The sequence below is a fragment of the Cryptomeria japonica genome, chromosome 2, assembly GCF_030272615.1.
Source record: "Cryptomeria japonica chromosome 2, Sugi_1.0, whole genome shotgun sequence".
Taxonomy (NCBI): Eukaryota; Viridiplantae; Streptophyta; class Pinopsida; order Cupressales; family Cupressaceae; genus Cryptomeria; species Cryptomeria japonica.
The window spans coordinates 347,514,049-347,536,919 of NC_081406.1; the positions used below are offsets into that span (position 1 = coordinate 347,514,049).

General features: G+C 36.9%; 1 protein-coding gene across 1 annotated transcript in view; it reads left to right on the forward strand.

Annotated features, from left to right (window-relative positions):
- Positions 1–757: 757 nt before the first annotated feature.
- The window catches only part of LOC131065240 (uncharacterized), a 133,618-nt gene continuing 111,504 nt past the window's right edge, over positions 758–22,871 (forward strand). The window contains exons 1-2 of the mRNA XM_057999702.1: positions 758–776; positions 908–1,008. The gene's annotated coding sequence lies outside the window, so the exon portion shown is untranslated. The remainder of the gene's footprint in view (positions 777–907; positions 1,009–22,871) is intronic.

The following is a 22,871-nucleotide window of genomic DNA, read 5'->3' on the forward strand; positions in this document are numbered from 1 at the left end:
TAGCTAAAGCTGACAAGCTTTCACATGCATCCATTCATTCTTTCTAATAATTTTGCCACACTTTCTCTTTTCATTTGCATGCACACTAATTCTACTACCAATTTCAAACCATGAGGCATCACCACGTCATCCCATGACTATTGTTATCAAAGTCTTTTCTGTCACATCAATCAAATCTATAACCTTTCACTTGCCATGCATATCTTCCACGCCATCTTTTGCTAGCTCATCGATATTGCTTCAAATCATTGTGAAGATAACATGTATGATCCACATCAAATCTAATTCATAATTATTTGATGATGTCAAAACGTCTTTCTATACATACTCTTAAATGTATAATTCAAACTTTTGACACTTGTATCGATAAATAACAATTAGACCTCAAGATTATTGATCTTGAGAAACAATTAAAAAAAAAAAAAAACGAAAAAAAAAACAAAAAAAAACAAAAAAAAAACAAACAAAACAAAACAAAAAAAACAAAAAACAAAACAAAAACAAAAACAAAAAAAAAAGTTACTCCCATAATCTTTATTTAAAAAAATTATATATATAAAATTTAATTTAATTAAAAAATCTAAAAACTAAATTAAAATCATTTAAAATTTTTGTATGATAAAAGATAATGAATTGAAACTTTAAAAACACCTCAATAATTAAAGTATATGCTAAAGTTATAAATCTAAAATATCAACCAAAACATGAACCGAAAAAAATAACATTGTTGGATGTGGGTGAGATTCCAATAAAACATGGCCACAACTTCATATCGCGTAAGTACCACTTGCATACCATTTCTTGTGCAATATAATCTTTTAATTATCATGATTACTTTTTTATACGTACTAACTTTGAACTAAACCCTATTTCGACACAAATTCTTCGCATTCATCGTCATGAACAGAGGCCACGCTCCATTAATTTCTTCGTTATTTACTTCAAAAAATGGCGTGATATCGCTATAAATGCATTCGCTGATGAAGCTTTGCGCTTGCGCAGGTTAAGGTAAGAAGAATGGCCAAAAGTTGCACTTCTTATCTTTATTTATTTCACTTTGAATTGAAAGTGCATGGTTGGACGGGGAAATGGCTGGGTTTCTCCTTTTTAACTTTCAAATCGACTTTGCTTTCATGCGTCGGATTTGCACTATGTCCAAACGCATGAAATCTAATCAGGACCAGAACTTTGCATTAAATTTTTTTTCTTTTTTGACAAATTATGGAATAATTCGTTTATTCTTTTTCTTTTAAAATGCCTGAAATAAAGTAGCCTATTGCATTACAAAACATCAAAAGAAACATTGAAAACGTAGGAAATATAGTACTGTATAACTCTGCTTAAATGAATCGTTTTCTCTTACTTCTTAAAGTTTGGTTGATATTATGGACCGTGTTTAACACTAGATATAATGCACTCATTAAAATTAGAGTATCCATTACTAACGTCATGTCTGTAGGCTTTAACTTTACAACCTCGCCACTTGGAGGGAGTTATGGTCTTCTTTATGGCAGTGAGAGGGGTACGAACTCTAGTTACGCCCTTACTAGTGCCCTGCTTATAATTATATCATAACCTCTCAGATCGAAGACATTATATTCTAAGGCCTGAAAAACACCATGTTAAACAACACAAGGAATTAATCAAATCAAAACACATAGTTACCAGGAGATATGGGGATATGGGTATTGGGATAGGGATGCCAATCAAATTAGGGTATGCGAGTAAACGAATAAGGAGATGACTAAATTTTATATAAATGCAGTCACCAGAAGTTGTGTATACGGGGACAAGTACTCAGTCCATATTTCTATAACATGGTAACTATGTAATGACAAAATCTTGCTTAATGTTGCCTCATATTTGAAATACCCAAAATTTGAACTTCAAATTGGTCCCAATGTTGTATGAAGGCTCAATTATGTGCCTCTGCAAAATGAGTGAGCATGTGATCCAAGGTTGTCATTTTTAACCTACATTGTTGTCAATCATAAATATGTTAGTCAAAATGTGAAAAATGGATGAGTTTTGAAAATAACAAGAATTGAGGGAAATCATTTTGTGAACATGTCCTAAGCATAATTTTGTGCCATATGACCACTTTTTGCCTGAACCCAGTTCACAGTTTGCTATATTTTAAATTTTCAAATTTTGATGTCCCTCGCTCTAAAACAATTAAAATCCCTCACCCTAGGTTTCGTCTTGAGAACTAAATGATGGTATATGCTCATTTTCCTACCTTGAAGGCATGTTTCGAATTTCAGAGCCTAACTCCTTACCAATTGAAAGTTGTGGTCATTATTCCTAAACCAAGGCATTAAAGTCTAATAGGAAATATTTGAAATATTCTTTTGAAAATAATTCAAATATTTAAAATTGTTTTCAATATATTTCCCATTTTGCTCTTTTTGAGAGGAAGAGCAATAAAAAATCTTTATGTAGGTTCTGATGGAGTAGTTGCAACTTGCAAGTGATCCTTTGCTCAATGCCCTTTGTTGCTCAAAAATTTCATATTTCTAACCTCAAAAGTTAAAAATGCTCAAAAAGTGAGCAATCCTAACCTGTTGCTTTGAAAAGGCAAAATCCCAATTTCTAAAAGGTTAAGATTGCTCAAACTTTGAGCAAATCTAACCTTAGGCTCAATTGCTTGGATTTCCTAACTTTTCAACCTAATTGGTTAAAGGGTTTTAAAAGTTTTTTATTTCAAGAAGCTTGTAACAGTTTTTTTTTCAAGAATCTTTAGAGGGTTGGAGAGCAAGCAGCCATGGTAACAATGCATTGGCATCCATTAAAGTATGATGGAAAGGGGTTTTTTATCTAATATCACAGTTGGAAATGGATGTAGAAAAGAGGTGTGTGAGCTATTAAATGAGAATGCCTCATACAAATGTGTTCTCATAACATGTTATGCTCACAAAGAATGCACACAGCAAACTTGTTGAGAAGATTTTATAAACTTTTCAAGAAAATGCATTTGGCTGTGTGAAGCCAGAATCCTCACCACTTTCACTAACATGCTTTTTGGATCAGAGATATGCATTTATCAAAGTATACAGAAGATGAAAGTACAGATTGACAAAGTGTCCTAAAGAGAAATCATTTCATGGAATCCGATGATTGTTGGATATCTGTGAAATGTATTTAATGAAAAGACTTTAGAAATTGTCAATATATTGTAGTTTTGTAATGTCCCCACTTTGAAATATAATTTAATAATAAATAATAATAATAAAATTAAAATACAAAAGAATAAAAAAAAGTTAAATTAAAATATTAAAAAATATATAAATAAATATAGTTAAAATTTGATTAAGTTAATGAATGGTCAAAAGGCATGAAATGATAAGTTGTGTCTCCTCCAAATATGAAGTATAAAAGGGAGAACAAAACTCATTTGAAGGGGGGATAATTTGGGAATCAGAAGTGAAGATCTGATTTAAATAAAAAGTGCAGATCTGTTTGTGAAAGGTTGCGTTCCTCTCAAAGGGCAGAAGTGATGAAGAGTTGCCCTGTTTCAAAGGGTGCTAATGGTGAAAGGGTGCGCCTCTTGCCAAAGGGCATCCGTAATGAAGAGGTGTGACCTCTCCCTCACATTGGAGGATATAAAGTAGAGAAGTTTTCATTTTAAAAGGAAGGATCCATGGAATAGAACAAAACATCAGAAACATTAGAAGCAGATCTAGGAGCAGACGTAAATCCGAATAATAAGAAAATCTGGAAGAATGATATGAGCATTTACCAAAGAGATCATAACACAAATACAAATCTGCAAACAATAATAAAACAAGCATTGAAGGAATAGAAGAGGGAACATTGAATCAATAACCAGAGAAGAAGACTTGATGGAATAGAAAGGATTCTCATACACACGTATATATATCCGAGTATTGGTAGTAGATCATATTGATATAAATAGCAGACCTGTGCATTTAAAGAGGGAAGCAACATCGAATTTAATCTGTCCAAATTACCACAGCAGACTGAAAATACATAACCTGCAATAATTCTACAAGTATATTGGGCAAAATTTAGTGTCTTCCTAAAAGGGGACATTACAAGTGGTATCAGAGCATGATCTTGCCAGCCTACTAAGGATAAATCGATTATGCATTCTAATCAACGAGAAGGGATATATTAACTCTGTCCAAAATATGGCAAGACAATATAAGAGATTGTTAAACATACGTGTATATTGCAAAGAAGACAATCAAGTATAGAATATATACACTAGATTAAGAGAGAATATTATGGACATCTAAGGTGAAGTATATGAAGAGTTGGTAACAGATTTTTGAGAAAAGATTGTGGATTCTTTATGACAATCTTATGATCCGATTATGGAAGACTTTATAGAAAATATGTGGAAGAGATTTATTGTGAATTATGGAATAATGATTGGCCCAAGAGATGGTGTTGGTCCTGATTGGACGCTTCTGCCTCTTGTGGATAAAGTGAATTGGCCCAAGAGATGGTTCTGGTCCTGGTTGGACGCTCTTGCCTCTTGTGGATAAAGTGAATTGCCCCAAGAGATGGTTCTTGTCCTGGTTGGACGCTCCTGCCTCTTGTGGATAAAGTGATTTGGCCCAAGAGATGGTTCTGGTCCTGGTTGGACGCTCCTGCCTCTTGTGGATAAAGTGATTTGGCCCAAGAGATGGTTCTGGTCCTAGTTGGATGCTCCTGCCTCTTGTGGATTGGTTACTTCAAGAGATGGTTCTGGTCCTGGTTGGACACTCTTGCCTCTCGTGAGTAAAATAATAGATTGATTGGCCCAAGGATGGATCTGGTTCTGGTTGGACGTTCCCGCTTCTTGTGGACTAAGTAAACTATATCTACATGTGTATGCTTGTATTTGAATATATCCATGTGTCTACTTTGTGTATACTTTGTGTTTTCATGTGTATGCTTCGTGTTTTATGTGTATACTCCGTGTTGGGAATATCTACTGCATGAATATTTATGATTACTGATTTCTATCATTGTGAATTCTATTTTTCGTTGACCTAGAAAGATGAGTTTATCTAGGAAAAAGTATTGCAATTAAGGTCTTACATATATATGTGTCATGCTTCTAATCCTCTTCTCAATGAATGAGGATTTTTGTTTGTCTCAAGGAAATAACCAAACATAGTTCTTGCAATTACATTTGATGAGAGAGAACTTGTCTTAAGATTACAAATCTTCAAGGGTTAGTTAGGAATCCTTGCATTGGAAAATTTTTGTTAAATTGATCATTATTTGAGGACAAGCAATCTTGAGTGGGGCGGACTGTAATGTCCCCACTTTGAAATATAATTTAATAATAAATAATAATAATAAAATTAAAATACAAAAGAATAAAAAAAAGTTAAATTAAAATATTAAAAAATATATAATTAAATATAGTTAAAATTTGATTAAGTTAATGAATGGTCAAAAGGCATGAAATGATAAGTTGTGTCTCCCCCAAATATGAAGTATAAAAGGGAGAATGAAACTCATTTGAAGGGGGATAATTTGGGAATCAGAAGTGAAGATCTGATTTAAATAAAAAGTGCAGATCTGTTTGTGAAAGGTTGTGTCCCTCTCAAAGGGCAGAAGTGATGAAGAGTTGCCCTGTTTCAAAGGGTGCTAATGGTGAAAGGGTGTGCCTCTTGCCAAAGGGCATCCATAATGAAGAGGTGTGACCTCTCCCTCACATTGGAGGATATAAAGTAGAGAAGTTTTCATTTTAGAAGGAAGGATCCATGGAATAGAACAAAACATCAGAAACATTAGAAGCAGATCTAGGAGCAGACGTAAATCAGAATAATAAGAAAATCTGGAAGAATGATATGAGCATTTACCAAAGAGATCATAACACAAATACAAATCTGCAAACAATAATAAAGCAAGCATTGAAAGAATAGAAGAGGGAACATTGAATCAATAACCAGAGAAGAAGACTTGATGGAATAGAAAGGATTCTCATACACACGTATATATATCCGAGTATTGGTAGTAGATCATATTGATATAAACAGCAGACCTGTGCATTTAAAGAGGGAAGCAACATCGAATTTAATCTGTCCAAATTACCACAGCAGACTGAAAATACATAACCTGCAATAATTCTACAAGTATATTGGGCAAGATTTAGTGTCCTCCTAAAAGGGGACATTACAAGTTTGCAGGTGTAAAGACTAAATCCACTTGCCCATGACCTCCATTGGCGACTTGCACAGCTTGTAGTTGATTTGTTTGACAAAATGCCTCATGGAGAATGGAATAATCACAGGAAAAGCATAGATTGGATTTATTGAATCAAGTTTTAGAGATCTTTTAAGCAAATACAGTTAACATGAATAAGGTCGAGTTCATCCTGGTCATGCCAATATGGATTCTTTGGAACAGATTATGTGCACCCATCAAAGCACAATTAATAGAGGTTTTATAGTTAAAAACGTTCTGGTAGAAATGTATGCAAAATGTGGAGTCTTTGGCAATGCCTCTGATTTGTTTGACACAATGCCTCAAAATGATATCACCTCAAGTAATGTAATGATTTCAGACTGTGCATAAAAGAATTTCGTTGAAAAAGCCTTAGTAACTTCCAAGCTAATACAATTTGAAGGCTTGAATTGTGAATTGTTTGACAGACTACCTCAAAGAGATGCCAAAGGAATGACATTAAATGGTTGTAGAATGTGCACAAAATAGATTTGTTAAGGAATCTCTCAAAATTCATGATTTGATAAAGCGCTCTCACACATACTAAAATTGTGAGATTTCTTTGCATTTTGATCCTCATGCCCACAGTGGCTATCTCGAAGGCACCAAAAATATTATTAATATGAAGTCATTTTAGACATGTGGTGGTCATATGGATGTGTTTTCATAGTACCTGTGGATCGTATATGAATAGAGGCTGCATATTTTTGATGATATTGCTTATCGAGCTGGATGGCAGGCCATTAAATGACAAATGTTTTAGTAAGAGACAGATTGCGCTTTCATCCCTACGCAGAAATGAGAGATATGCGTAAAAAAAAAAGTGGGATCATAAACAATGCAAAGGACTTGTTTGACAAAATGCCTTAAAGAAATGGAGTCTCATGCAAGGCAACAATAGCGAGGTATAAACGAGATAACCTTTGCTAAAAAGGCTTTACAAAATTTCAATCAAATGCAATCGGCAGGGGTAATTTTGAATTCCACATTGTTTGACAAATAGCGTGCAAACCTTCATCAAAGTGTGACAGAATACCTCAGAGAGATTCCAACTCATGAATAAAATGATTACAAGTGAATTTGGTAAAAATTAGTTAAGCATAATGAAGTATAAATATCTGGGACATGATTACGCACCCATTCTCAAATGTACTCTTCCAGACATTGGTGATACGAAATTGGGAAATGTAAACCTTCCGGATTTTTGGAAATCTATGGAAAAGAAGGACAAAACTTTGACAGCTCAGAGGTTGTTAGATAGTGGATTGGCACATGCGGCAGGGTACCCCACATTAGTCCAATGCTCGAAATTAGTTTTGGAATGCATGAAAGCATTTAATCCGGAGACATTTAGTCCAATGCTCGGAATTAGTGTTTGAAAGAGTAGTTGAAAGATTTCCTCTTGTATTCTTAGCAATAAATCCAGTTGTTCAACCCAACCAACATCAAAATCAACGACAGCTCAAAAGATAAGATATTGTGTTTTGTGACTAGTTATGGTCCCGACTCGTCATAATCCATCTGTCTTGCAGCCAAATCTTAACCAGGTTCAAGCCGAACAAGAAGACGTAATATCACAATTGAATAGGCTTGCTTGGAAAGGTCGTAAAAGTGATCAAGAATATCAGCAAGTACATTAGGTGTTGGTTGAAGAAGCAGAGTTTGGTGAGCTTCTTAGGAGGGTGCGTCTTGGGCAAGAGTTGACGTCATTGAAAGAATTGTTGTAATTCCAAGGCGCAATAGGCAAAATAGTCAACACGTGCAAGATCAACAGGAGCAAGATAATCAATAAGCACACTGACAAGCAAGAGATACACTAGAGGTGATAGAAGTAAGGGTATCAGTGATCGTGATTTTGCTGAACTAGACAAGGTCAACTTTTCCACACCTTTTACAACTCATAAAAAGAAGGTGAAGTCCACTAGTAGACCTTCTTTGCCAAAGAAAGCAAGTACCTATTCCCCATCTTTTCAAGCTTTAACCTTACTTCCTCCTCTTGTTATTAACTTTCCACAACCAATCATGCAACAAAATCCTCCGCCAGTCCCATGGGGCGCAACCATAGGTCCTTTAGCTTTGGGAAATCAATTGCATGACTTGCCAACGGGTTCAAGGAAGCATCTTCCTAAGTTTTCAGCAGATGGAAAGGTTTCCACAGAAGATCATATTAGTGCTTTCTTTACTGCATGTGCGGTCCTCGGGGTTCAATACGAGGATGTTTCTGTTTGACTTTTTGTTGAAACTCTAATCGATGCCGCAGCCGAATGGTTTAACCAGCTCCCAGCCGGTTCCATTAATAATTGGGCGACTTTAATACAAAAATTTGAAGATAGGTTCAAGACTGTTGATGATGGACACTTGCTTCTTGCCCAGTTGACTCAGATGAAAAAAGAAGTGCATGAACCTATGAGAGAATTTGTGGCACGATTCAATAAACTTGTCAATAGACTTGCAGCTGATAAAAAGCCCACCAAAAGTGTTTCTTCATCAATGCACAACCTCCTGATATAAGTTTTCAAATAAGGAGAGGACGAGTTGCTGATCTTGCGGCAACGCAAAGGTTAGCTATTGAAGTTGAAGATGGCTTATTGAGCGCAGGAAAATGGAATAAAGAATTGCAAAAAGGAAAAACGCAACAAGAAGACCCTGCAACCACATACCCAATGGTTCAAAAGTTAGCCAATGATTTGCTCTAGTTGAAGAAACAGTTGCCACAAAATCCACCACCTTTATATCAAGATATTCCCAGGAGGAATTATATTCCTTACCAACAAAATCAGCAACCGAAGCTTCCTGCTCCAACACCAAGGTTGGCTATTGCACATCCATCCACAAGTAATCGCCAAACTATTGCAATGTGTGATTTTCATCTCACAATAGACCATGATGGAGCTTCATGCCCCGAGATGACTAGGTTTATGTAGATGAATCAGACTAGTGAAAAGATTGAAGAATATATTGAAGATGAAACTGATCAGCAGTTTGGTCCATCTACAGTTAACTTTTTAGAATATGAGTCTGACGAAGAAGATGAGAAAGACAGTGACATAAATAATCATTCTTGTAATGTTTTCACAAAGAATTGGCACCAGAAGCTCGAGGAAAAAGCTAAACCTGCTACAAAAGATAAAGAAGCAGAGGATATTCCTAAGCGAATCCTATCCAAGAAGCAAAGCAAAGAAGAACCAGGATTGTCAAGCAAAGCTAAAAAAGGTGTTGATCACAGGGAACCTTCTCTTGAAGATTCTTTTGATTTTATAGAACAGTGTAAAAAGACCAAGGTGCAAATTTCTCAATTTGAGTATCTCAAGAAGAACTCGCAGCAGTTGGACAAATCGGTGCATTGTATCAAAAAGGATCTCAAGTAGTCTCATTCAGATGTACATCAAGAATCGGGTGAGATCCTTTATTATAATGATCAAGAGGGGTCTATTTCAAAGGAATCATCCCCTGTAGCCACCTCCTTTTTTGATAAGCCAAATCCTTTCTATATATCTTTGTATATAGCCGTTTATAAGTTAAGCAAATTGCATCATTGATTTTGGTGCATCCGACAATGTAATGCCTTCTAAAGTTGCTCATGCATTAGGCTTGTCTTTGAACAAACCAACCGGTAAAGTGTTTTCAATGGAGTCTAAACAAGTTACCCTTGTTGGACAGATCAAAGACGCTCACCCTCAAAAGAAGTTGAAACTCAATATTTTGGTTGCCGATATCCCAACAAGTTATGGTATGCTCTTAAGTCGTAGTTTTTGTAAATACCTGGGTGGTGAAATTCAGTTAGATTGGTTCCATGCCTTGATTCCTCTTGGCAACAAGAAAGTCAGATTAGACCTTGAGCCTAAGGCAAAGTATACAGTCCTCAAGTCTGATGATCCAAGAGCAGAGATATTGTATGTTGAAACCGGCTTGGGTACTTATATGTTATCATCAAAAGAGGAAAATATTCCTGAAATCCTAGTTTCGGATATATCTTCGGAACTTTGGAGAATGCAATTTGACAGAAGTTCTTCATCTTCCCGTTCAGGCGCGGGAGTGGTGTTGAGTTCCCCTCTAGATGAAAAGTTTCCTAAAGCTTACAAGCTCGCATTTGATACTACAAACAATACCGCAGAGTATGAGGCTCTTCTCTTAGGGATGGATTTTGCCAAGGAGAAAGGGATCAAAAAATTGCAAGTCATGGGAGACGCTGAATTAATTGTTAACCAAGTGAAGAATAGATACCAAAGCGAGAACAGGAGGCTGAAGTCATATCGAAATAAAGTGTGGGATGAGATTGAAGGTTTTGACGCTTTTTCCATACAAGCCATTCCAAGAGAGTAGAATACAAAGGCGGATTCTCTTGCTGTCTCAGCCTCTTTATTACTTCCTCATCTTGAGTTTGTTAAGGCTGTTTATATAGTAGAGATGATCTATCGGCCCAGTGTGCCAGATAATAATTAGAATTGGCAAGTCTTTGATGATGACAAACACATCGTCTCGTTCTTGGAGGGGAGCGAAACTTTTTCCAATTTGTCTATTGATGAGAATCAACCTTCTACAAGTCTGCAGACTACTAAAGAAGAGGAAAAAGAACCTGAAATTTTGCAACTTAAAGGCAATACCATTCCTAAAGGCTTGGTTTCTCTTGAAAGTTTGTTTGGCAAGCATGATCAATTTGTAAAGAAGAAAGATGAACAAAAGCCCTCGGGATCTTCAGATGTTGAGAAGGTGAACATAGGTTTTGAAGATGATCCCAAGTTGTTTTGATTGGAAAATGCCTTACTCGCAAGGAGAGGAAGATACTCATTGATTTATTGACAAGATATATTGATGTCTTTGCCTAGTGCTATGATGATTTTAAAGAGTTTATGAATGGCGAATTCAAGCATCATATTTCTCTCAAACCTAATTCAACTCCATTCAGGCAAAAGCAAAGGCAATTCAATCCAAAGACAACGGATGCTATTTTTGTAGAAGTGGATTAATGTTGAAGGCTAAAATAATTTATCCAATTCACCATTCCACGTGGGTTGCAAACATAGTTCCTATCAGAAAGAAGAATGGTGAGATCAAAATTTGTGTTGATTTTCGCAACCTAAATCAAGAATCCCTCAAGGATAACTATCCTCTTCCAGTTATGGATCATCTTCTTTAAACTGTTTCTGGATCTGAGATGATGTCCATGCTTGATGGTTTTTCTGGTTACAATCAAATCAGTGTGGATCAAGAGGATCAGCATAAGACCGCCTTTACCACCCCGTGGGGAACTTTTGCCTACAACCGAATGCCTTTCGGTTTGATTAACGCCGGTGCCACTTTTTAGTGTGCGATGGATCTCTCTTTTGGTGGCTTAAGAAACAAAATTATTGTTGTCTACTTGGATGACTTGACTGTCTTTTCCAAGAAACGAGAGGAGCACGCTTATCATCTGGAGTGTGTGTTGCAGCAATGTAGGCAACAAGGAATTTCCTTGAATTCGAAGAAATCAATATTTGGAGTGATCAAAGGAAAATTGTTGGGTCACATTGTTTCAAAGGAAGGTATTCACATTGACCCTGAGCAAGTCAAAGCTATTCGACAGTTGCCGTTACCTTCTAGCAAGCGTGGAGTTCGCTCGTTCTTTGGTCAAATCAATTTCATAAGAAAGTTCGTCCTAGATTTTTCTAAGATTACAAAATCAATTGTCGAGATGATGAAAGGTGATGTGACATTCAAATGGTCAGATGAAGGAAAGAGAGCATTCAATCAAATCAAGTCAGCTATAGTAGATGCGCCTACGTTGATGTATCCGGATTTCAACAAAGATTTTTATATTTATTGTTATGCTTTGGATTCTACATTGTCCGCAATCTTGACTCAACATCATAATGATAATGCCGAAGCACCAATTGCTTTCATGAGCATTCCTTTGAAGAAGCATGAGCTGAAATATTCTCTGGTTGAAAAGCAAGCCTATGCAGTGGTGAAGGCTATGAAGTAGTTCCGCTTCTATGTTTTGATTTCTCACTCTAATGTATATGTTCCAGATTTTGCAGTGAAGATGATCCTCACCCAACAAGAAATTGGAATCGCGAAGGTTCAGGTTGATGATATTGGCATCAAACCTACTAAGCTTCTTGGATCGCGAAGGTTCAGGTTGATGATATTGGCATCAAACCTACTAAGCTTGTTTGAGGACGAGGGTTATGCAAGTTGATGGCCGAAAACACTTCAGGAGGAGAGGTTACTCGAGTCCGAATTGCCATTAGTCTTGTTCGTCAGCACCACAGATGATTGGTTCTCTAATATAGCAGACTTCCTCACTTATGGAGAGTGCCCAACTCACCTCACCCCTAAGGAGAAAAGGACCATCAAGTTGAAGGCGACCAAATATATTATCTGGGGTGATGTCCTATACAAAAGGGGAATTGATGGTACTTTTCTAAGGTGCGTGGATAAAGAACAGAGAGAGAAGCTTCTTCAGTTCTTCCATAATGAAGCATGTGGTGGACATTTCTCTTCTTTGGTGACAGTGTTCAAAATATTGAGAAATTGCTACTATTGGCCTGGGATGTTCAAGGACGTCGATGAGTGGGTGAAGAAATGCGATAGATGCCAACAATTTAAAGGGAAAATACAGCTTGCTGCTCTACCATTGAAGCCGATGATCATCGAAGAGTTGTTCCAGCAATGGGGTTTGGATTTCATTGGCCCTATTCATCCCCATTCCAGTGCAAATCACATTCACATCTTGGTAGCTACAGACTATTTCACTAAGTGGGTTGAGGCTGTTCCAATAAAGCAAACAACGTCAGAGGTAGTTTGTGATTTTATCAAGCAAAACATCTTGGTGAGGTTTGGAGTCCCGCATAAGACTGTCATCGACAATGCTACCAATTTCTCTTCTCATGAAATATCAGTATTTTGTTACAAGTATGGAATCATGCTCTCTCATGCATCCGACTATTACCCTCAGGGAAATGGTCAAGCCGAAGCCAGCAATAAGAATATCATTTCCATTATCCGAAAGTTAGTTGATGAAAACCGGAGAACATGGCATAAACATCTGTATGAGGCACTTGGGCTGATTGTACCACAAAGAAAAGGGCTATCGGGTTATCTCCTTTTGAAATAGTTTTTGGTACAGAGGCAAGGTTGCCTATTCCTTTGGAGTTAGCTTTTCTCAAGTTACAAGAAGTTTCTGAGAATTATGAATTTTAAGATGCATTAGAAAAGCGAGTGTCGTACTTGACCAAGATGGAGGAGCAGAGGGAAGCAGTAGTGGATAGAATCAGAGAAAACCAAATGTGAGTTAAAGAATTGTTTGACAAGAAAGCAAGAGAAAGATCATTTCAGGTTGGCGATCTAGTTTGTTATGGGATAAGCGGAGAGAGCCAAAGGGAATGCATGGTAAGTTTGACTCCCTTTGGAGAGGGCCTTTTCAAATCAGACAAGTTTGCGGTGAAAATTCATTCTACTTGGCCTATATGGATGGACCACACTTGCCCCTTCCTTATAGCGGGCAACATTTGAAACTCTATAATCAGTAGGGCGGATTGTCCTCCGTCCATGTACATAGGTTAAATAGGTGTTTGTCCTTGTCCCAGTTTTGGTTTGTTGTGGAGGTCTTCTTTCCTCCATGTTTTTGTCCATTTGGTCCTTCGCATGTCTTAGTCTTTTGTTCCTCATGACTTTGTGCCCAATGGATAGTGCACTAGCTTGCGAAACCAGAGATTTTGGGTTCGTCCTGCGTCCTTTGCAGTCCTTGTCCCCAATTAGAGCCAGCTGTTGCCCCATATTTGAAATGCCCAAAATTTGAACTTCACATTGGTCTCAATGTTGTATGAAGGCTCAATTATGTGTCTCTGCGAAATGAGTGAGCATGTGATCCAAGGTTGTCATTCTTAACCTACATTGTCGTCAATCATAAAAATGTCAGTCAAAATGTGAAAAATGGATGAGTTTTGAAAATTACAAGAATTGAGGGAAATCGTTTTGTGAACATGTCCTAAGCATCATTTTGTGCCATATGACCAATTTTTGCCTGAACCCAGTTCACAGTTTGCTATATTTTAAATTTTCAAATTTTGATGTCCCTCGCTCTAAAACAATTAAAATCCCTCACCCTAGGTTTCGTCATGAGGACTAAATGATGGTATATGCTCATTTTCCTACCTTGAAGGCATGTTTCGAATTTCAGAGCCTAACTCCTTACCAATTGAAAGTTGTGGTCATTTTTCCTAATCCAAGGCATTAAAGTCTAATAGGAAATATTTGAATTATTCTTTTGAAAATAATTCAAATATTTTAAATTGTTTTCAATATATTTCCCATTTTGCTCTTTTTGAGAGGAAGAGCAATCAAAAGTCTTTATGTAGGTTCTGATGGAGTAGTTGCAAGTGATCCTTTGCTCAATGCCCTTTGTTGCTCAAAAATTTCATATTTCTAACCTCCAAGGTTAAAAATGCTCAAAAAGTGAGCAATCCTAAGCCGTTGCTTTGAAAAGTCCAAATCCCAACTTCTAAAAGGTTAAGATTGCTCAAACTTTGAGCAAATCTAACCTTAGGCTCAATTGCTTGGATTTCCTAACTTTTCAACCTAAATTGGTTAAAGGGTTTTAAAAGTTTTTTTTTTCAAGAAGCTTGTAACAGTTTTTTTTTCAAGAATCTTCAGAGGGTTGGAGAGCAAGCAGCCATGGTAACAATGCATTGGCATCCATTAAAGTATGATGGAAAGGGGTTTTTTGTCTAATATCATAGTTGGAAATGGATGCAGAAAAGAGGTGTGTGAGCTATTAAATAAGAATGCCTCATACAAATGTGTTCTCATAACATGTTATGCTCACAGAGAATGCACACAACAAACTTGTTGAGAAGATTTTATAAACTTTTCAAGAAAATGCATTTGGCTGTGTAAAGCCAGAATCCTCACCACTTTCACTAACATGCTTTCGGGAACAGAGATATGCATCTATCAAAGTATACAGAAGATGAAAGTACAGATTGACAAAGTGTCCTAAAGAGAAATAATTTAATGGAATTCGATGATTGTTGGATATTTGTGAAATTTATTCGATGAAAAGACTTTAGAAATTGTCAATATATTGTAGTTTGCAGGTGTAAAGACTAAATCCACTTGCCCATGACCTCCATTGGTGACTTGCACAGCTTGTAGTTGATTTGTTTGACAAAATGCCTCATGGAGAATGGAATGATCACAGGAAAAGCATAGATTGGATTTATTGAATCAAGTTTTAGAGGTCTTTTAAGCAAATACAGTTAACATGAATAAGGTCGAGTTCTTCCTGGTCATGCCAATATGGATTCTTTGGAACAGAGTATGTGCACCCATCAAAGCACAATTAATAGAGGTTTTATAGTTAAAAACGCTCTGGTAGAAATGCATGCAAAATGTGGAGTCTTCGGCAATGCCTCTGATTTGTTTGACACAATGCCTCAAAATGATATCACCTCAAGTAATCTAATGATTTCAGACTGTGCATAAAAGAATTTTGTTGAAAAAGCCTTAGTAACTTCCAAGCTGATACAATTCGAAGGCTTGAATTGTGAATTGTTTGACAGAGTACCTCAAAGAGATGCCAAAGGAATGACATTAAATGGTTGTAGAATGTGCACAAAATAGATTTGGCAAGGAATCTCTCAAAATTCATGATTTGATAAAGCGCTCTCATACATACTAAAATTGTGAGATTTCTTTGTATTTTGATCCTCATGCCCACAGTGGCTATCTCGAAGGCACCAAAAATATTATTAATATGAAGTCATTTTAGACATGTGGTGGTCATATGGATGTGTTTTCATAGTACCTGTGGATTGTATATGAATAGAGGCTGCATATTTTTGATGATATTGCTTATCGAGTTGGATGGCAGGCCATTAAATGACAAATGTTTTAGTAAGAGACGAATTGCGCTTTCATCCCTATGCAGAAATGAGAGATATGCGTTAAAAAAAAATGTGGTATGATAAACAAAGCAAAGGACTTGTTTAACAAAATGCCTTAAAGAAATGGAGTCTCATGCAAGGCAACAATAGTGAGGTATAAACGAGATAACCTTTGCTAAAAAGGCTTTACAAAATTTCAATCAAATGCAATCGGCAGGGGTAATTTTGAATTCCACATTGTTTGACAAATAGCGTGCAGACCTTCATCAAAGTATGGCAGAATACCTCGGAGAGATTCCAACTCGTGAATAAAATGATTACAAGTGAATCTGGTAAAAATTAGTTAAGCATAATGAAGTATAAATATTTGGGACATGATTACGCACCCATTCTCAAATGTACGTTTCCAGACATTGGTTATATAAAATTGGGAAATGTAAACCTTCTGGATTTTTGGAAATCTATGGAAAAGAAGGACAAAACTTTGACAACTCAGAGGTTGTTAGACAGTGGATTGGGACACGTGGCAGGGTACCCCACATTAGTCCAATGCTCAGAATTAGTTTTGGAATGCATGAAAGCATTTAATCCGGAGACAAAAGAAATTAGGATAGTAGAAGGTAATGTGGTGGCTAAACTTGTTCCAATCTCTATTGCCATAGTATTCAGATTGCCTTTCAGAGACCAATTCACAGAGGTAGACAGAGAGTATGCAGATGGTTATTTTGTCAATAATGAAGCCCAGTGTTTGAATAATATAGCTAGAAAATGGTTGGCAAAACCAAGAAGAGGGAAAACACAACCTCCTAAGATAATACACAGGTCTCTGTTGATGGAGGATATAGCAAGCATGGTTATATTCTTGAACTGGGTCACGGGAAAAGAGGATTCAAATGACTTGGAGGGGTGGATGTTTTTGTTCATCAATATCATCTGTGAAGGCATATAGTTTATTAATTGGGTTGAGATTATTAGTAATAATCTTTGCGATCAGCTACTCAAATTGGGAAAGAATTATAATTTCTATATGACATCATATCTCTTTTACGTCATTGTTGGGAAGAAAAAATGGCCAGGGTTGAATGTTGAAGGCATTTATAATGATGCAACTCAGATTTACAATTATAATCCGCAGCTGCAGTTGGAGGAAAGCTATCATTCCTTCAGGCGGGTTAATGATGCCTTTACTATGTTAACAGTAATAGAACTACAAGGTAATATTGGACTCAGAATTTCTCCAGAAGCAACAACATTGGTACAGAAGTATGGTAGTTACTTCATACAGTTTCCGAAGTTCACATACATCCGGATAGGACGTTATGATGGCTGCCCTCTCATGTTGCCAAGGTTTGTAGAAGATAAGTTGATCCTCATTGAGGTGTGCAGGCAAATTGCACAGGTCAATAAAATTTGCCGGAATAAAAGGAAAAGCATTATCTCTTTTCCCATTGGAGTCCGTTATTACAGCTGTGAGAGCCACTCAGATGCTCAAAGTATTGAGAGGTCTATATTAAAGATTCACCTGTACCCTTATGATATGAGGTTTCCTTTTGATAGCAAAGGATATGCTGCAACAGAGTTGGAACTTGGTGCCGGATTTGAGCACTTTCCTAATATAGAGGATTTCTGGCAAGACTATGAAGATGATTTTGAGGTACGAAAAAGGGATTGGATGAGGCTCACTGTCAAGCAAATAGTTGATTACAAAATTGAAATAAATGTGAATGGCATTGGTGATGATGAATCTGATTTGATAGATGTTTTTTATTTTGAGAGGATTTAGCTTCGTCCTCTTCCACCCATAAATTGGTCACTTTCAGAGATAAGAAGCATCCAGGAAAGATCAGCTTATGTGGTTCGAAGAACACTCGAATGGGTTAAAAGTAAGAGGATTGAGGCTACAACAACCAGACCTTCACATAAAGGTAATACTTCAAAAGATAGAAGTGGTGCACAAGGAAGTTCTTCTCTTCCAACTATGAGTCTACACCAAAATATATCCAAGGGAGGTGATGATGAAGAAGATTCAGAAAAAGGAAAGGATCTTGCAAAGGCATGTGAAGTTAGTTCTGTCATTAAGAAAAAGAGGTCAAAGACAAAAGGAAAGACAATGAATCTTGCCTAGGAGCTAGAAGCCGAGTTAGAATGTATTTCACCTCAACATCCTCTCAGCATGGATAATCAGCAAATTCCCTATGTCTCACCTTCTATCATTATTTCATCACCACAACATGATGATTTTGCCATGAATCATGTCCATACTGAAGTTCAATCTCCACTCTTTCCAAACAATCAAACATCTTTAACCTCGACATTTGTGAATAATCAAGAATCATTGCCATCATCTTCATCATTTTGGTTATAGCAGAGCTTACAGAATAAGAAGAGAACTGTTCAGTTGATAGCTCCTAGTTTTGATGCAGTTGCAAATGCACTTCACAGGACAGCCAAACCCAAGAAAACAAAAGTTGCATCCAGATTGGAAATTAGTCCTTAATCATGAAATTTATGTGTTGGGGTAGCCCAGACTATTGTTGAAAAAGATGTAAGTGAAGCTAGTGAGGCAGATTTTAATGTGACACGGGTTGATCTAGGACCTACAACACATGAGGGAGCTGTTCAAAATTTTCAAATTTCTGCAGCTATTCTTGTTGACAAAGCAAACAAAGATAAGGAAACAAAGGATCAGCTAAAGCAACAGGTACAGGTTCTCTCATCCTATATCAAATCCATTGTGGATTCTTCAGATGCACAGTTGGAGTTAGCATCAACTTTGGCATTAATGCATGCTGAAGGAATTATTGAAAAGAAGGTGATTGAAGATATACATAAATGCAGGAGACACAGTAAAATGGTAGAGAAATGGATTAATCAAATGAAGTCAGAGACATTAGACTTCATTGAAAAAGCCAAGGATGTTCACATGAAACTTGATGCACATGAACAAGAAATTGCTATAGAATTGAAGAATGCCAAAGAACAAGAAATGTCTTGGCAGGATACTTTGAAAGAATTCCAAAGAATAGCTAAAACAGATATGGATGCACTCATTGCTGAGAAAGTCTTCTCTCATAAAGAAGAAAATCAATCAAGTACATGGTGCAAGAGTATAAGTTGGAAATTGGAGAATATCAAACAATGCCGTGAATATCAAAAACTCTTGTTAACTTGTGAGCAAACAAAAATGAAGGTAATAGAGGACACAATGAACATTATTGGTGATATATCAGTAAAGGAACAATTTCAGCAAATGGACAGTCAAGTGCTCTTAAGCAAATTTCATGATAGAATCAATACCGAGTTAGCAGATGTGCAGGTTTCAAATGCAGATAAAATGAAGAGACTCAGTGTTATTTCAGTTGCTTTAGATGCTTGTGACATGCCTTCATATTATCATGATTTGATTGACATTCAGGATGGCCAAGCTACCGTCAAATTGAAGATGAACAATGTGATCATTCCCAGATACAAGTTCATGGTAGATGCTCTCAAAGCATACAGGTTGTTCAAGTCCAAAACACCAGTTCAACAGGATCCAGTAATCAACCAACATGCTTCTTTGTGATATTGAGAATTAATATCATGCTTTCATCTTTGTATATTCTCTTTTGTTATGTTTTGATTAGTTAGTCTCAAGTATTATTTTCAATCTTATTGTTATAAATTGAGATTTTCCATCTCATGGAGTCAAAGGTTAGAAAGTTGACTTTTTCTACGCATAAATGTTTAAGTTTTTAACTCATTGTAATTTGGGCAGAAAAGAGTTAGTTACTAACTTAGGATTGAAGTTGATTATGAGGTAGTTACTCATGAGATGTTATAAATAGTGGAAAGATAGATTGTTAAAGGACTTTTTGGACTTTGTGAGTTTTGGGACAGCTAAAATTTTGGATTGTATAACTCCATCTTTTGAATACAAAGCAAATCGGAAGTGTTTCCATGATTGTCAAGTATTCATTTGCTCAAATGTTATGTAACTATCATGCGATATTGAAATAACAAGTTTGTAAATTACTTTCCTAGTTTCATGAAGACAATGGTCATATGACATTATAGACTTCTTTGGTATCTTTGGGGTATATAGGTGTCATGCAAATTTCAATGCCTCATTTCACCATCTTCTTATGCGTAGTCTAGAGTTGATAGTGATAAGGTTAGAAAATAAAAATCGTATGTTTGTTGTGTAGTTCTCTTCTAAGATCTTTTATAGTTAGTTTCCCCTTTCCCTTTTCAAGTTAACTTTATTCGAAAATACAAATACCCCTATCATACAAGGGAGCTGCCCCTCTCAAAACGCAGAGGAAGATCGTATCCAAAGAACGATCTATCCAACTGTTGGGAACCTTTTCTTTGTCACTCCTCCATTGGGCACATAGTAGAACATTTTGAAGTGACGGATCTGTTTACCAACACTTAAGTTGAAGGCACTGACTTTTTTATTTTATATAAGTTTTTCAAATAAGCTCTCAATCATGATCAGGTGGCTGTAGAGTCATGAGTGTCTACATCAAGCGATCTCGGCTACCTTAAAAATGTCAAAGTTCCAGGAATGGGCTTACAAAGACTACCCTCCAAAAAATAGTCGTTAACTTCCAAATTTAGAACATCGCGAATAAGGAAGTCCAAAAAACTGTTACTTTACACACATAAACAGGGCTTGTGGTCAAAACACAGCAACACTAGCAGAAAAATTAGTGGTGCCATTGATACCAATGAGGAAAAGAGTGTCATTCCTCATCATGTAGTTGTCCATTCATGCATCTGAAGTGTTCTGCTATGGTCTGAATGCCCTCTGACTCTGTTTATCCTGTTTTGCTTGAGCTTTGACCATGTCATTCAAAGCTTACGTAAAACAGTATTCAGCTGCCTCCAAACCGTCTTCAATCTTTCTGCATATCTGGTTGTGGAAGGCAGGCATACCATATGCCCCTCTGCCTGCAGTTTTGCCAATAATGGTACTCACTGCCCTGCTGACACCACCAGTAACTTTTCTGTGCATTCTTTAGAGGGACTTTTAATGTTTTATAACCAATTCTTGACCGTAGATCCAATTTTAGCATGACTATGGCCTCAGACTGAAGTTGAGTCTCACATGTTACTTAATGTGCTGCAGTGTGAGTTTTGCCCATATAATCACAACACTCATGGCCATTCTCCTCTCCATTAGAGTCCATGGCTTCAATTCTTTCATTAGGAACAAGTAAAATCATGGGGTCCAGCTCTAAGTAAGAGACATTTCCCATAACAGAGTCAAGTGAATCAAAGCTTGTCAAATGGACAGAGCACTACGGATTGCTCCTGTGCTTGCTAACCAAATGAAAAGGAATGAAAGAATCTAGTGATAAATATAACAACAAACTTTCATATCCTTGGTTGTCCTCTTCGTGTGATGGTTGTTCTCCTCTCCATTAGAGTCCATGGCTTCAATTTTTTCATTAGGAACAAGTAAAATTGTGGACTCCAACTCTAAGTAAGACACATTTCCCATAACAGAGTCAACTGAATCAAAGCTTGTCAAATAGATAGAGCATTATGGATTGCTCATGTGCTTGCTAACTAAATGAAAAGGAATGAAGGAATCTACTGATAAATATAACTACTTACTTTCATATCCTTGATTGTCCTCTGCATGTGATGGCTATTCTTCTCTCCATTAGAGTCCATGGCTTCAATTTAATAATTAGAAACAAGTAAAATTGTGGAGTTCAACTCTAAGTAAGACACATTTCCCATAATAGAGTCAAGTGAATCAAAGCTTGTCAAATGGATAGAGCACTACGGATTGGTCTTGTGCTTGCCAACCAAATGAAAAGGAATGAAGGAATCTAGTGATAAATACAACAACTTAATTTCATATCCTTGATTGTCCTCTTCATGTGATGCCCCCAAAAGCCTCCTCATCCTTGATGTGATGCCCCCCCAAAGCCTCCTCATCCTTAATGTGATGCCCATGGCTGATTTAGGCCTTTGATAGAATATTCAACAAGAAATTCAAATGATCGTGATGATTGGAAACGTTACATGTGAACCAGTTGATCGAGTTACAAAGTCAAAGCCAGAAGCTAGGGCAGAGCCTGCAGAAGCTAGGGCGAGTTACCTTGACCTAGTAGCAGAGCCAGATGGAAGTGCACTATCGCTTAGTCATAACTGTAAACACCTGGGCTTATTACTGATCGTACCAAGAGATAGAATGGGGTTATGACCGTACCAAGGGATAAGCTTATACTAGAAGCCCAAGCGCTAAGGAGTGACCTACCCAAGAAGCGGGCTCGGACCATACTGAAATAAGTGGAGTTATTATGAAAGGCAGTGCCCTACAAGGTTTCTCGGACTGGGCCGACACTTGATAGAGACGACACAAGGCAGTGTGGCTTATTTCCACCAGCCCCTTACCAATAGCACCAGTAGAGGTGGGGTTAGGACTGACCGCATAGAGGCAGCTTACCGAACGATCACATTCATGGGATACTCGTATAGGAGATGACCATGCTAGTGCATTGTAATCAAAGGAAGGATGATCTCCTGTAGAGGCTGAGAGCGGAGGAGGATCTACCAGTGTACCTGTATGTGTACCTACATAATAAGGTTTAAAACAACCGGGACAACATAATTTTTCAAAGAAATTAAAGAAAATGTTTATAGAAATGACCTCCTAACGAAGAATGAGGGATGGAAACAAGCAGGGAAGGAAGCACAACCACCAATACTCATCTTACCTACCCAACCTTACCTACCTTAACACCACCTACACTTACACCTACACTTGCACCTACACAACTCTTTCTATTTAAGCAACTCATAAGCAACTCATATCGACAG